Source organism: Neophocaena asiaeorientalis, unplaced genomic scaffold, assembly GCF_003031525.2.
Source record: "Neophocaena asiaeorientalis asiaeorientalis breed wild unplaced genomic scaffold, Neophocaena_asiaeorientalis_V1.1 scaffold99, whole genome shotgun sequence".
NCBI lineage: Eukaryota > Metazoa > Chordata > Mammalia > Artiodactyla > Phocoenidae > Neophocaena > Neophocaena asiaeorientalis.
The window spans coordinates 563,114-577,515 of NW_020173022.1; the positions used below are offsets into that span (position 1 = coordinate 563,114).

The 14,402-nt window shown below is 47.6% G+C and overlaps 1 protein-coding gene across 3 annotated transcripts in view; it reads left to right on the forward strand.

Annotated features, from left to right (window-relative positions):
- Positions 1-14,402, forward strand: part of RCSD1 (RCSD domain containing 1) — a 70,067-nt gene that overhangs the window by 3,088 nt on the left and 52,577 nt on the right. The gene's annotated exons all lie outside the window — the stretch shown is intronic.

The following is a 14,402-nucleotide window of genomic DNA, read 5'->3' on the forward strand; positions in this document are numbered from 1 at the left end:
GGCCACAGCTGGGGGGGGGGGGGGGGGGGTGCTGCAGGGTGAAGCCCACCACTGCCCGGCCTGGGATTTTCCTGGGACCGCTCCAGTGGGATCCAGGAACCACCCTCCAGTGGAGGAGTGGCCGGGTGTATTCCCCTCCTCCCTGCCTTCTCCACATCCTGAGGCTTCCCCAGATTTTCCCCTTGAAACTGAGTCCTGACATTTAGCCCTAAGCCAGTCTTAGCCAGACTTGGGCTTGCTTTTGAAAAGAAGAAAAGAGAAGGTGTGAATGTTACCTAGCTTTCAAGGTGATTCCCACCCTTTCAAAAGCTGAACTGCTGCTTCCAAGGCTGTGGTCAGCACTCTCAAGATTCACAGTCAGTTCTGCTAGCTCTTCCCCGCTCCTGGCTCTACACCAGAGCCCAGGTTGGCTCTTCTAAGCGAACCTCACTGCTTGGCCTACAAAGCACTGTGACTTCTCTGTGAGGGCAATAGGTCTGTCCTGGGCAGTTGCATTTAGGCATCCAGCTCTACCAGTTGTCTTCAGGGATCACCCTCAGGGAGGCCTTATAAAGTACAGGGGACTGTGGGATCCACCAGAGGCTGAGCTAGACCTTCTGGAAACAACTGTAAACTGGCGAAACTCCACGCAGATTAAGGATGGGAAAGGGTGGGAGGGAAGCCCAGCAGTGGGTGTTCACAAGTCTACTCAAAGATAGCCCAGAGCAATAAGATCCTCTCTGGCTGGCTACAGCTTCAGGGCAGAGGAGGGAGATGGCCCCGGGGATGCCCATGGGCTGAGTGAAGGTTCCTGAAGAAGTTGCTTTAGGAGTGGGTTTCCTCCTCTGAAAGTACAGGGTGCCTCAGGCCCCCAGGTAGAGGTACAGTACGATTTAGGACCTGTCTAATCTCTTGCAGAAATGGATGGAAGATGAGAGCAAAGATTTAGGCTTAAAAGCAGGTTGCTTGCTGCTTGAGGGCCAAATGCAAGTTTGAACTTTGTTCTCAGAAGACACAAGGGACTCCTTCCTAAGGTACTTTTTTCTCCCTCAGTTGAGGAAGGAACAGTGTGTGGCAGAGGCCCTGAAACTGTCGCTTAAGCAACTTCCTGTGTTTGGGGGGTGGTGAAAAGAGAAGGTCCTCCAGTGTACAAACCAAGACATGTAGTCATTGATGGGGGATTCTACCAAGATGGGGGCATTGCTTGGCCAGCCAGGAAGCCTGTCAGTTCGCGCTGAGTCTGTACAGGGCATGGGTTTGCTGGTTGGCAGTGACTGCTTTTGAAGTTCTTTTGTCAAAATGCCTGGAAAAAGAACTGCAACTGCTAGCGCTGGTAAAGGAAGTAAAGAGGAAACCAAGAGGCTGGAGAAGTGACGTTTCTCAGCCAGGACGTAAACTTTTCATGGTGGGACATGATATGCAGGAGTGAGATTTGGGAATTCCTGAAAAATCTCATAGTAAAACCCTCTTTTGAGAGGTGAAACCCACTTTTGAGACATGGAAGGACCACTATATATATTTGGTGAGAAATTGAGTTATATTACTTCCCAGTACTAGGAATTTAAACCAGGCCAACAAGAGTTACTCAGCATTCATTCTCTAGAGCCCACTTGCCTACTGGAAGTCTTTGGGAAATCTTTTCTTTTTTTTTTTTTTGCGGTACACGGGCCTCTCACTGTTGTGGCCTCTCCCGTTGCGGAGCACAGGCTCCGGATGCGCAGGCTCAGCGGCCATGGCTCATGGGCCCAGCCACTCCGCGGCACGTGGGATCTTCCCGGACCAGGGCACGAACCCGTGTCTCCTGCATCGGCAGGCGGACTCTCAATCACTGCGCCACCAGGGAAGCCCAATCTTTTCTTTTTTTAAGTTACTTTACTGCTATCAACATCAAACATTATTTCAGCCCTCTTTAAGCCCTCCGCAATAAACAAGATAAAGATGCCTTTTAAAAGTTCACAATCCAATAGGGAAAATAAGACTTACCATTATATCTTGTCATGTATATAATTTTCAAATGCTTAAGTGCCAAAGGTATGGCAGTTGCAGACCAAAAGTTCCACAGTATTTCAGCGTTTCTATTAAGTCTCAGAAGAAGTCATAAAAGAAAGGTAGGTGGTGAGGATGAGAAGGCATAAGGAATGGGTGCCCAGAGAACATGCCAGCTTTGTGTAGGAAAGCAGGCCAGTTGGCTGGAGAGGAAAGTGGGGAAGCAGAGAGAGAAAAAAATGAAAGTAATAAGATAAAAACCACAGGGCCTCTGAGTATAGTGGATGCTGGCCAAGTGGGTGAGTGGGAGCTGGAATTCAAGCCATCTGGAAGAAAGGGTTACTTTTTCTTTGTAAAAAGTCTCTTTGCCTAGCTGTGCCCCAAAGGGGGCCTTTTTCTAATTTAGGCAGAGGCCAGCTGCAGCCCTCAAGGCCAGATAGTGAATGGCCCTGGATTCTGCTCCATGGACAGTAGGAAACTGAGTGGTGTTGAGTAAGATGGCGGCCACCATGTAGCAGGGATGATATGGCAGAAACACCAATGCATAGAGTGAGCCAGGAAACCAGACTCAGGAGCTTCTCTGAGAGTCCAGGCATATTCTGACTTTGAGAGAGAGCAAGAATGGAAAAGATGGAAAAGTAAAGGCCACGTGTTATAAGAGAAACCAAAAATGACTTCTGTGTTTGAGCCTGCCAGGGTGCCCAGCTGAGTAGAGTTCTCTAAGATGCCAAGGAGAATGGCAGGATTGTTTTTATGCCTCTATAAGCCTTTTGTAGGCAGGGACTGTCATTGGTCTTTAGGTCTCCAGAGATTTGCACAGTGCCTAGATAATCATATAATTTCTCGAGAAGAACTTGCTTGATAAATGAATTGACAGAAACAGGGAACTCTTCCCCTCTCAGCCTGCAGCTCCAATATCTCTACCTTGGGAACCTTCACAGATGCCCTCAGACTCTACAGCACTCTCGACACTTTTTTCAAACTGAATTAGAGTACCAGGCAGAACTGTAACTGTCTGCTTACCTGGCTCTCTTCCTGGAAAATTCCTTGAGGACTGGGGCCATATCTTATATATCTAGGGCTTGATGGCACTCAAATGCTTGTTGAATGAGTAAATAAATGGTTGAAGATGGGAGAAAGATCAGATATTTTTTTAAAAAAAAAAACAAGGTTTAGATATGTTAGTTTTGATTGTTCTAAGCAGGAATGTCCAGCACTCCATGAGAAGTACAGACCTCTTATAATGAAAATATGATTCTTCTCTAGAAGAGATAATAGGTGAAGTTACTCTGGATAGGAACCCAGAAGGGAGAAACGTATAATAAAGAAAGAGCTGGAGACTTTGGACATCAAAATTAAACTAATATTCTTAGTTGCTTAAATATAAATTGTAGGCAGTACCAAATAACCTAAGAGTGCTTGAAAAAGTTTAATTAAGACACAGACCTACTAGAGAATGGACTTGAGGATATGGGGAGGGGGAAGGGTAAGCTGTGACAAAGTGAGAGAGTGGCATGGACATATATACACTACCAAACGTAAAATAGATAGCTAGTGGGAAGCAGCCATATAGCATAGGGAGATCAGCTCGGTGCTTTGTGACCACCTAGAAGGGTGGGCTAGGGAGGGTGGGAGGCAGGGAGACGCAAGAGGTATGGGAACATATGTATATGTATAACTGATTCACTTTGTTATAAAGCAGAAACTAACACACCATTGTAAAACAATTATACTCCAATAAAGATGTAAAATAAAAAAGTTTAATTTTCCACTGAATAAGTAATGAATTTCTAATTTAGATGAAGACAGTTAAGGAGCCCTTTTCCTTAAGGTAACTCCAAGTCCTTTCCAGATATTATTTGTCATTCATCCATTTGTTCAGTGTTTATTGAGCATTTATTTTGTACTAGATCTTGTGCAGTAAATGTTAATTAAATATTTGGCTATCATGTCTTTTCATCCTCACAGACTATCAGTATTACTGATGATGGGTCTGTGTGTATGTGTACATGCTGGTACATATAATGTGTTCATTTGGTAACCTACTTTTTCAATGATATATTTTTACTTCTTTAATTTTTTTTTTTTCTTTTTGACTGCGCCAGGAAGCTCAGAGTCCTAACCACTGGACCGCCAGGGAATTCCCATACTTCATTAAATATCTTCTACCACAATTTCACCAACAGCCTTTGCTGGTTCTGGACCCAGCCTGTCACTGAGCCATGTGTTGGCTGCTGGCTGGAGCCTACGGCTCATAATTAGGGATTGCTTGGCCTCTGGGAGCTGGAGCTTGGCTGGTGGACTTGCAGGCCTGGCCAAGTACCCTGCACATTCCTGTCTGGCTCCCACTCTGTGGGACCCTCTAAGTACCACCGGCTTCCACTTAACAGGCACTTGCATTCAGTGGACCGCAATGACAGGGGGAAGTTCGGGTAGGCAGACTGGAAGGGCCCAGGCGCTATCGCAGGAGGGGGTGAGCCTGCATTCCTGGAGCGGAGTCAGGTTTCAGAGCCCGATCCGCAGCGTGGCTCCTCGCAGCCAGGCGAGCCAGAGTCTGGCGAGCACGGTTCCGTGGGAAATCTGAACACTGGCGGCTCAGCAGCCCAGTAATCTTATCAGGGCCTCAAGAGAACGTTTCGGTTCCAGAGAAATCTGAAGGCAGATCTGCCTTCCTAAAGTAATAGTTTTGGGTTTGCAGAGTCAGCTTGACCACCTCTACTCAACTCATTAGAATTTGAACATCTCAGAGCTCTGGGTGGAACGAAACAATCTCTAATTGCCATACTGTAAAGGAGAAAACAAGAAGCAGAGACTGAGGCTGCCTGGGGATTTAGGCACCACTGGACCTTTGGAAAGCCAACAGCTTGCAATTTTTCTCTCACCTGGGGAGGAGTAGTTCAGCCTTAAGAGGGAGAATGGTCAGTTTCATCACAAAATCAATATCCACCTCATGTTTGGCCTTCAGAGAGTTATGTAGAAGTTTTTAATCTCTCTCTGCAGAAGAAGATACAATGAAACTGCTAATACAGTACTAAGGCTTGGTCACCAGCATCAGTATTATTGCTCTAGGGCCCTACAGGAGCTCATCTCCCCAGTGGATCTACCTGAGTCACGCCAGGGGGGACAGTGCCCTCATACCGTGGTCTTTTGGGGGAGTGAGCTCCCCATCTTTTTCCTTTTGGGTTTCCTGAATATCTATCTCCTGGGCATTGTGGGAAATGACTGCTGAGCCGCTGAGGCTCACCTGTAAAGTCTCATTTGCATGGGTCAAATCTTATCTTGAGGGAAGGGGCTCCAGCCTCTGCAATTTCAAGCTCTGGCGCCTCCATAGGAGAGGTGAGATGGCCATTCAGGGCCTTTACACCTGTAAGAGACCCTCCTGAGATGCCATCAGAGCCCATCCTTAATGGAGAATGTTGTGGACCCCAGGCTGGAAGCACTAAGAAGTTCCAGACCTTGGAACTGGACATTCTCTCCACCCAAGATGCCCTTCATTTTGAACCTGCTTGTAGCCATATCGGGGCCACCTTCTTGGCCTTGGGGTAGCAATCACATATCTCTCTTAAGCTGGATCTTCCATAATTGATTGATAGCAAGTCATAGGACACCACACACTAGCTCTTTTAATTAGGTCCAACAGACATGCGTTGAGGCCGTACTGCCTGGCAGGCAGTGGAGATACTCGGCAGGCAGTGGAGATACGAAGATGAATGTTTCACCCTGCTGGTCTCTGAAGAGCTCAGGTCTAAGAAGGGGGGCAACCACCTACAGGCGTGTGGAGAACAGGAGTTTGAGTTCATGTGGACAGAGGAGAGGTGTCATACCCCGCCTGGGGTTCAGGGGGCTTCCTGTGAGAGATGTTTCTAAGTGGAGTCTGGAGGGATGCGTAGGAGTTGATCAAGTGCAGACATTTGGGAAGAGCCTTCCAGTCAGAGGGAATGACGAGCAAAGCACTGATGCTAGCAACAACATGGTATGAGTTACCAGCGGTTCGTTTCTGGAGGATAAAGCAAGATAAAGGTATTTGAAGTTGGGGGACTAGATGAGGGGTAAGAGAAATATAAGTTACAGTTCCTGCCATAAAAGGAGCTCTCTTCTGTTTGGGGAAACAAGATATACACATATGACACAACAGAAAAAAATACAAGATTGTATCCTGATAAGCTCTAAGGTGTGTGGGAGTTCAAAGTCAGCTTCTCTAATGGAAGCTAGAGAGAACTTGCTTCCTGTGCTGGGGATTCCCCCTACAAGTGTGGCTCTTCCCAGGCCCCCTGGCAGCCCTGGTGGTGCACAGCTAACAGGGGATCTTAACCCAGTGATTAGCACACTCGGCCTGGGACCTGCACTTAAAAGCTTTTGCTGAGGATATCTAATTTGAAATAGGCTCCAGGCCCCAAGGGAATGCCTTTGGTCACCCCCCAAGGCCCTCTTGCCTTCTCTGGCAGAAAGAGGCCTCTGGGAATAAACCACATTCACACAAAAAATCTCCTCTTTCAATTCACACCTCTACCTGCAGCCCCACTCATTCCTCCCACCGTGATCACACATCCTGTGCATGCTCCAAGAAGCCAGCATTTCTCCTTTTTGTCCAAAGGCAGAACAGGGGCAAGCTGAGGTGGGCCCAGGAACAGCAGCCAGCCACGTGCATCAGCCTGGGCTGGGCCCAGCGAAACAGTGCAACATAAACGAGAAGCTGAGCCTTGTGGCTTGCTGTTACACAATCCAAGCACCCACACCAGAGGTCACAGAGAATTTATATCTCTCAACATGCCATAGAGGGCTTCCAGCTTCCTTGGGGCCTCCCTGCTAGACCCTTACCCTCCATAGTTCATTCCAAGCACATGAGCCAGATGGACAGTTCTCCCACCTTGATGGGGCCACGCACACCACACACACACCCCCGCCTCCATCTCTGAAATACATTTCCAGGCTTCAGGCTTCTGGCTTGTCTTGCTTTCGAGATATGTTTTGATGGATAATGGGAAATCCATTTCTGAGCATCCATACTGATGTCAGTGTGGGAGAAACCTAAAGCTTGCTGCATGGTAATCACTACCACTTGTTGAATGCCTACTTATATACAGAAGTTTTGCATAAGTTTATCTTTTTAATCCTCATAAAGTCCTATTCCATCTGTTTTCTCTTTTTTTTAAGGGTGTTTTTTTTTTAACTTATTTGATTTTTGGCTGCGTTGGGTCTTCGTTGCTGCGTGCGGGCTTTCTCTGGTTGTAGCGAGCGGGGGCTGCTCTTCACTGCGGTGCGCAGGCTTCTCGTTGCGGTGGCTTCTCTTGTTGTGGAGCACGGGCTCTAGGAGTGCAGGCTTCAGTAGTTGAGGCATGTGGGCTCCGTAGTTGTGGCACATGGGCTTAGCTGCTCTGCGGCATGTGGGATCTTCCTGGACGAGGGCTTGAACCGGTGTTCCCTGCATGGGCAGGCGGATTCTTAACCACTGCGCCACCAGGGAAGCCCCTTTATCATTGTTCTAAGCAACAAGTGCCAAGAGATCCGGAGCTAAGTCTGGGAGGGCCCCACCCCACCAGGGGCAGTGCTACACCCTGTCCTTCTAGCCTTCCTTTCTGTGATGCCCTCAAGGGGTCTCTCTGGAGGAGTCCTTGGCCCCTGCTGCCTAGTCATGCCTGAATCCCCTCACAAAAGCCTGAATTGAAGTACTTGGGAGGAGAGGAACAAGGATGATTCCAAGCCCTTGTGGAAATGCATGGGAGACTCAGAGGGATCCCAGTGCTCCAGGCTACTATAGACTGAATGCCAAAGTGCTGCCCAGATGGGCATCTAAAACCAGTGGAGTTGGCAGTTGCATGAGTTTGCTAGGGCTGTCATAACACATGACCACAAATGAGGTCACAGAAATCTATTCTCTCACAGTTCTGGAGGCCAGATATCTGAAATCAAGGTGTCACAGGAGACCCTAGGGGAGAATCCATTCCACACCTCCTATAGCTCCTGGTGGTTGTGGCTTTCTTGGCTTGTGGCCACTCTAGTCTTTGCCTCTTGTTCACTTCACCTGCTCTGTGAGTCTCTCATAGGGACATGTGTCATTGGATTTAGGACCCACACTGATAAGCCAGGATGATTTCAGGATGAAGAGCTACTTAAGTTTATCTGGGATCAGGACTTCCCTGCTGGTCCAGTGGTTAAAACTCTGCTTTCCAATGCAGGGTGTGCGGGTTCAGTCCCTGGCCAGGGAACTAAAATCCCACATGCCTTGGGGTGTGACCAAAAATTAAAAAAAAAAAAAAAAAAGATTATCTGGGATCATCTCCACCCTCAGAGAAGATTGTGCCTAGCAAGATTATAGAATTAGGGCTTCCCTGGTGGCGCAGTGGTTGAGAGTCCGCCTGCCGATGCAGGCGACGCGGGTTCGTGCCCCGGTCCGGGAAGATCCCACATGCCATGGAGTGGCTGGGCCCGTGAGCCATGGCTGCTGAGCCTGCACATCCGGAGCCTGTGCTCCGCAACGGGAGAGACCACAACAGTGAGAGGCCCACGTACCGCAAAAAAAAAAGATTATAGAATTACATTTTATGTGATCCCATTTGGTATTCTGTGATCAAGTACCTTATTCATGCGTTCTTCCATTCATTCATTTAAGAACATGTACTGAGCAGCTACCAAATGAGAATTTATAAGACACAGTGCCTGTTCTCAAGATCCATACAGTCTGGAGGAAGAGAGCAGGGCAGAAATGGAAACAATGATTGCAGAACGATGTGATGGGCTCTGTAAAGTCAGCGTGTAAGCAGTCCAATTGGACAAGCGAGGACAGGTGATTGTAGTGGTCTAGGCAGGCTAGCGTCACTGTAAAACAATTCCATAGTCTTACTTGTTGAAAACAATGAAGGCTTGTTTCTCACTCTGCGGAGGGTTGGCTGGGGACTCTGCTGCATGTCACTGTCGTCCTCCCTGTGGGACCCAGGTTGACAGAGCAGCCACCATATGGAACATTGTCAGTTATCATAGCAGAGGGAGGGTTCCAAAGGACTTGCCCCGGCCGTGGCTCTGGCCTGGAAGGGTTGGAAAGAGCCACATCAACTCGACCACAGGGATGAGGAAGTGCAATCCTCCTACATGCCCCACATGATGAGAGCTAGATACGTTTCGTGACCATCCTTTGGGTCCTGGTGGAATCTTAGAAGACTTCACAGAGCAGATGATCTTTGAGATGGTCTGGAAGTAAGACTTGTGTCTTTCAGGCTGACAAAGGTGTGAAGGCTGAGGAAGAAAGCATTTATCTGTGCCACTCCGGGCTCACTCACTTGAGACTTAACAAAATTCTCATGGTAAGAGATGTCCTTCCTGATTAAAACGAAAGCTGCTTTGCAGGCACAAAAAAATGTTTTTGGTGATTTCAGTTATTTTTCATGCTTTGAGATGTGATAAGGAGGAGTAGGTAGGTTTGAAAGGGAAGTCAGAGGGTGAATAGAATATATGCCCCATTTCTATAGGTTAAAATATCAATGAAGGGCTTCCCTGGTGGTGTAGTGGTTGAGAGTCCGCCTGCCGATGCAGGGGACACGGGTTCATGCCCTGGTCCGGGAAGATCCCACATGCCGCGGAGCGGCTGGGCCCGTCGAGCCATGGCCGCTGAGTCTCCGCATCCGGAGCCTGTGCTCTGCAGCGGGAAAGGCCACAGTGGTGAGAGGCCTGCGTACCGCAAAAAAAAACACAAAAAATCAGTGAAATAGACATAAGCCATTAGGTGCAGCTGTTCAAAATGTTTCTCAAATATCTTAGCCCCAGAACAGCCAATACCATAGGCCATGCCATCAAGAGAGACGGCTTACAGGCATCCTTTTTGATTTGGAAGTGCTCCCCCATAGTGAATAGGAAATCTATGCCTTTTTCTACATGTAGTTATATAACACTTGGAATTGCCTTCTTTTCCCCTATAAGCCTGTAAATAAGCCCTGCCCTTGGTGCCTAAGGAAGGGGTTAGTGAAAGTCAGCCTGTGAGTAACATGGACATTAGACAATGGAATTTGAAGGAAGTGGAAACACCAGGTTGCCTTCTGCCCTCTGTTCTTTTTAGGTTTCCTTTGTTGGTTGATTGCATCTGGGATAGGCCAAGGGTGTTGCTGTGTAGAGAGAGAAACCATGAGACCTGAGTTTCAGGTCCAGAGTCAGTGACTAGCCTTAGGGTTCTTGTTGGTCCCTCCGTCTGTAAAACTGGTACCTGCTTTCCCTACCTTATAGAGCTATTTTGAAAAGAAAATAAGATCATGCATCATAAATAAGATACTTTTTTAAAAATTTATTTATTTTATTTATTATTTTTGGTTGCGTTGGGTCTTCGTTGCTGTGTGCGGGCTTTCTCTAGTTGCTGCGAGCGGGGGCTACTCTTCATTGCGGTGCGCAGGCTTCTCATTGCCGTGGCTTCTCTTGTTGTGGAGCACAGGCTCTGGGTGCGTGGGCTTCAGTAGTTGTGGCACACAGGCTCAGTAGTTGTGGCTCGTGGGCTCTAGAGTGCATGCTCAGTAGTTGTGGCACACGGTCTTAGTTGCTCCATGGCATGTGGGATGTTCCCGGACCAGGGCTCAAACTGTGTCCCCCCCTGCATTGTCAGGCGGGTTCTTAACCACTGCACCACCAGGGAAGCCCAAGATACTTTTATAAAGTACTTTAAGGTACTTTATATCCCATATATATAAAATATCCCATAAAGTCATGGTGATATGATTATTAATATCTATTACATGGAGATTGCGCAAAATTGTAACAACCCTGAGTGTCTTCTTTTTTTTAATAAATTTATTTATTTATTTTTGGCAGTGTTGGGTCGTCGTTTCTGTGCGAGGGCTTTCTCTAGTTGCGGCGAGCGGGGTCCACTCTTCTGCGCGGTGCGCGGTGCGCGGGCCTTTCACTGTCTCGGCCTCTCTTGTTGCGGAGCACAGGCTCCAGACGCGCAGGCTCAGTAGTTGTGGCTCACGGGCCCAGTTGCTCCGCGGCATGTGGGATCTTCCCAGACCAGGGCTCGAACCCGTGTTCCCTGCATTGGCAGGCAGGTTCTCAACCACGAGCGCCACCAGGGAAGCCCCCTGAGTGTCTTCTGTAAGAAAGCTCTGGTGTTCTGTTTGCCTAATAGAAGGTGGCAGAGGGAGTACAAAGAAGGTGATGTTGGAGAATATGAGCAAAGCTAAGGCTTCCATTATGGACCAAAAAGGACACACAAAAGAGGCTTTGATTTGTGCAGTGGTGATAAGGAAAATACTTTACAATTCTGCCGTGCTTTTTTGTCAAAGCACTTTCCCATATCTCTTAAGTCAAAGCTCTAAAAATTCCCATCATTGGCTCTAGTATGCTACAATGCACATAGTACAGTTGAACCTTGAACAACATGGGTTTGAACTGCATGTGTCCACTTATACTTGGATTTCTTTCACTAAGTGCATCGTACTATAGTCCTACATGATCCACGGTTAGTTGAACCCGTGAGTTTAGAACTCTGGATACAGAGGGTTGACTATAAAGTTATACATGGATTTTCACAGATTATTGACTTTGGGGGAAGGAGGGGGTTTCTAACCCTCTCGTTGTTCAAGGGTCAACTGTATGTATCAACACACCCTTTTGAATGAACACAGGAATGCTTCATATTGCTTCAGGGTAGCACAATGTAGGGGTTAAGAGCACAGATCTAGGAGCCAGACGCTGGATTTGAATCCTGACTTTGCCAGCTACTAGCTTGTGGCCTCTCTGTGCCTTGGTTTTCCCATCTGTAAAAATGGAAATAATCATAGTACCTACATGATTGAATTGTGAGGCTTAAATGAATTAATACCAATGTACCTCAGTATCTACAGGGGATTGGTTCCAGGACCCCACCCCCCTCAGATTCTGTGGATGCTCAAGTCCTTATATAAAATGGCATAGTGTTTACATATAACCCACACACATTCTCCCATATACTTTAAATCATCTCTAGATTACTTATAATACCCAACACAATGTAAATGCTGTGTAAATAGTTGCTGACCCGTGGCAAATTCAAGTTTTGCTTTTTGGAACTTTCTGAACATTTTTTTCTGAATATTTTTGACTCACAGTGGTTGAATCTAAGGATACAGAACCTGTGGTTACAAAGGGCCAACTGTATTTGTGTAAAGTGTTTAGAACAGTGCCTGGCGCATAGTTGATGTGATATGATTGTTGACTAAAGTTTTTATAGTCATTTAAAAGAGAATGGCCTCTTTTGCTTTCGGTGCAGCTTTGACTGGGACCCAGGATGGGCTGAAGTTCTCCAGCCTGAGAGTGTTGGGTGGAAGGGTGGTTAGTGCCCGCTGCATGCTGACCTCTGCTGGTGGAGCTCTCTGGACTTCTGTATGCGGTTGGTCCTCGGTGGCAGTGCTGGAACAGTACCCACATAAGTCCAGAGTAGAACCAAGGAAACAGCCCCGGGGGAGCCTTAGGCATGGAACAGCAGCTGCAGGCTCACAGCGCATCCAGGGCCTGCAAGAAGAAGGGAGTATTATTGGCTCAATAAATGCATTTCAAAGAAAGGGAGACAGCAAGTGTATTCTGTGGTTCACCCTGGTAGAGCAGGTGAAATGAGGAGGTAGGAAAAGGGAAGAAGACAGTCCAACTGAAGTATGGCATCCCTTCCTCTTTCTCCTTCTTGCTTACATTGGTCACCCCTTCCCTGACCTGTCCTCACCTTTCACACCTGCATGGGAGTCCCCTGCTGGGGAGCTGAACAGGGTGGGATTCTGTGATTGCAAAGGCAGCTGCAGGGATTGGAGACTGAGAAGCTAACCATTCAGAGCCCTTCTCAGCTGACATCAGTCTCAGCTTGACATCAATCCCGAGCTTCCTGCCGTGCTGAAGGAATTAAGTGCCTTCATATGCCAGCAAGGGTTTTCTGGTTTCTCAAATAGTCAGGGTAGCTCAACCTGCTCTGAATTCATCCTGCCAAGATAATTACTTGCAGTAAGTAATGCAAGTAAGGGGTTTTGGTAAGATGGACTCAGAGGTGGTTGAGCTACCTAACTCCTAGCGTAGCTTCACTGCACTTTTTTTTTTTAAATAAATTTATTTATTTTATTTTTGGCTGCATTGAGTCTTTGTTGCTGCACGTGGGCTTTCTCTAGTTGCAGGGAGCGGGGGCTCTTTGTTGCAGTGCACAGGCTTCTCATTACGGTGGCTTCTCTTGTTGCGGAGCATGGGCTTTAGGCTCATGGGCTTCAGTAGTTGTGGTGCACGAGGGCTTAGTTGCTCCACACCATGTGGGATCTTCCCAGACCAGGGCTCGAACACCGTGTCCCCTGCATTGGCAGGCGTATTCTCAACTATTGCGCCACCAGGGAAGCCCAGCTTCATTGCACTTTGCATCCCAGGTCCTTCCCAAGGGAAGTCTCCAAGGGCAGGCCACCGGGCTCTGTTGTTGGCCCTGGCTTGTTAAACATTTTTGTTAATGACTTGGATGAAAAATAGAAAGAAACCAGATGACCCACAGCTGGGATAGTTAATATGATAGATGACATATTCAAGTTCAAAATGATTTATATAGGATGGTATGCCGGGGCCAAAACCAACATAATGAAATTAAACAGGAATGAACGTCAAGCCCTCTACTTAGCTTTGGAATGTCAGGCACCAGCGTAGGCCAGACCTGGCTTGGAAATACACACTCATTTGTTCAGTCAATTCCACATATATTTATCGAGCCCACTGTGTGAAAGATGCTGTCTGGATCCTCAGAGGGAGTCAGATATAAAAATAGGATCTCAATAAGCTGAAGGTTTAGTAGCGGTGCAGGGAAGTGATACGATGCATCTCCAAATAAATACAGGGTACCGGGTATGAAGTGTCATGTAAGTGACGAGACCACAGGTCTGGGGGTCTTTCTCAGAGACAGATCATGCTCAGCTGGTGCAACTGGAGAAGGCTTCATGGGAGAGGGTGAGTTCACAGTGGGCACTGAAAACCAGGAGTTTGTTTCTAAGCAGGTAGCTATAGTGAAGGGCAAAGAAGTAACAGTAGTGGGCAGCTAAGTGATAAATTGGGGGAGTGGGGAGCTATGAGTACCCTCAGTGACCGAGTGGGCATGTGTGCACACATGTGTGCGTGAGTGAAACTGCCAAAGAGAGGCTAAAACTACACTGTGCACAGACCAGAAAGACAGTGTGATAACGTGGGCTTTCTTCAGTGGGTCCTGAGGGTCTTTGAAAAGGGGGCTTCCGGAATCAAAGGAGTGCTGGAGGCCCGTTCCCCTGGCCCCAGCGTGCAGGATGAGTAGGTGGGAGACTCCAGAGGCTGGAAAAGCAGTTGAGAGGCTAAAGCACCAATGAGAGAGGGCCTTGAGATTGGAAAGGCAATGAAACTGTGGAATAAACTGAGGCAAGGACTCGCAGTATTTGGCATTTGGTGGGAGGCTGCCGTGGTGTTAGGGTTCGAGAGAAAGTGATCAGCGTGACTGCATTTTC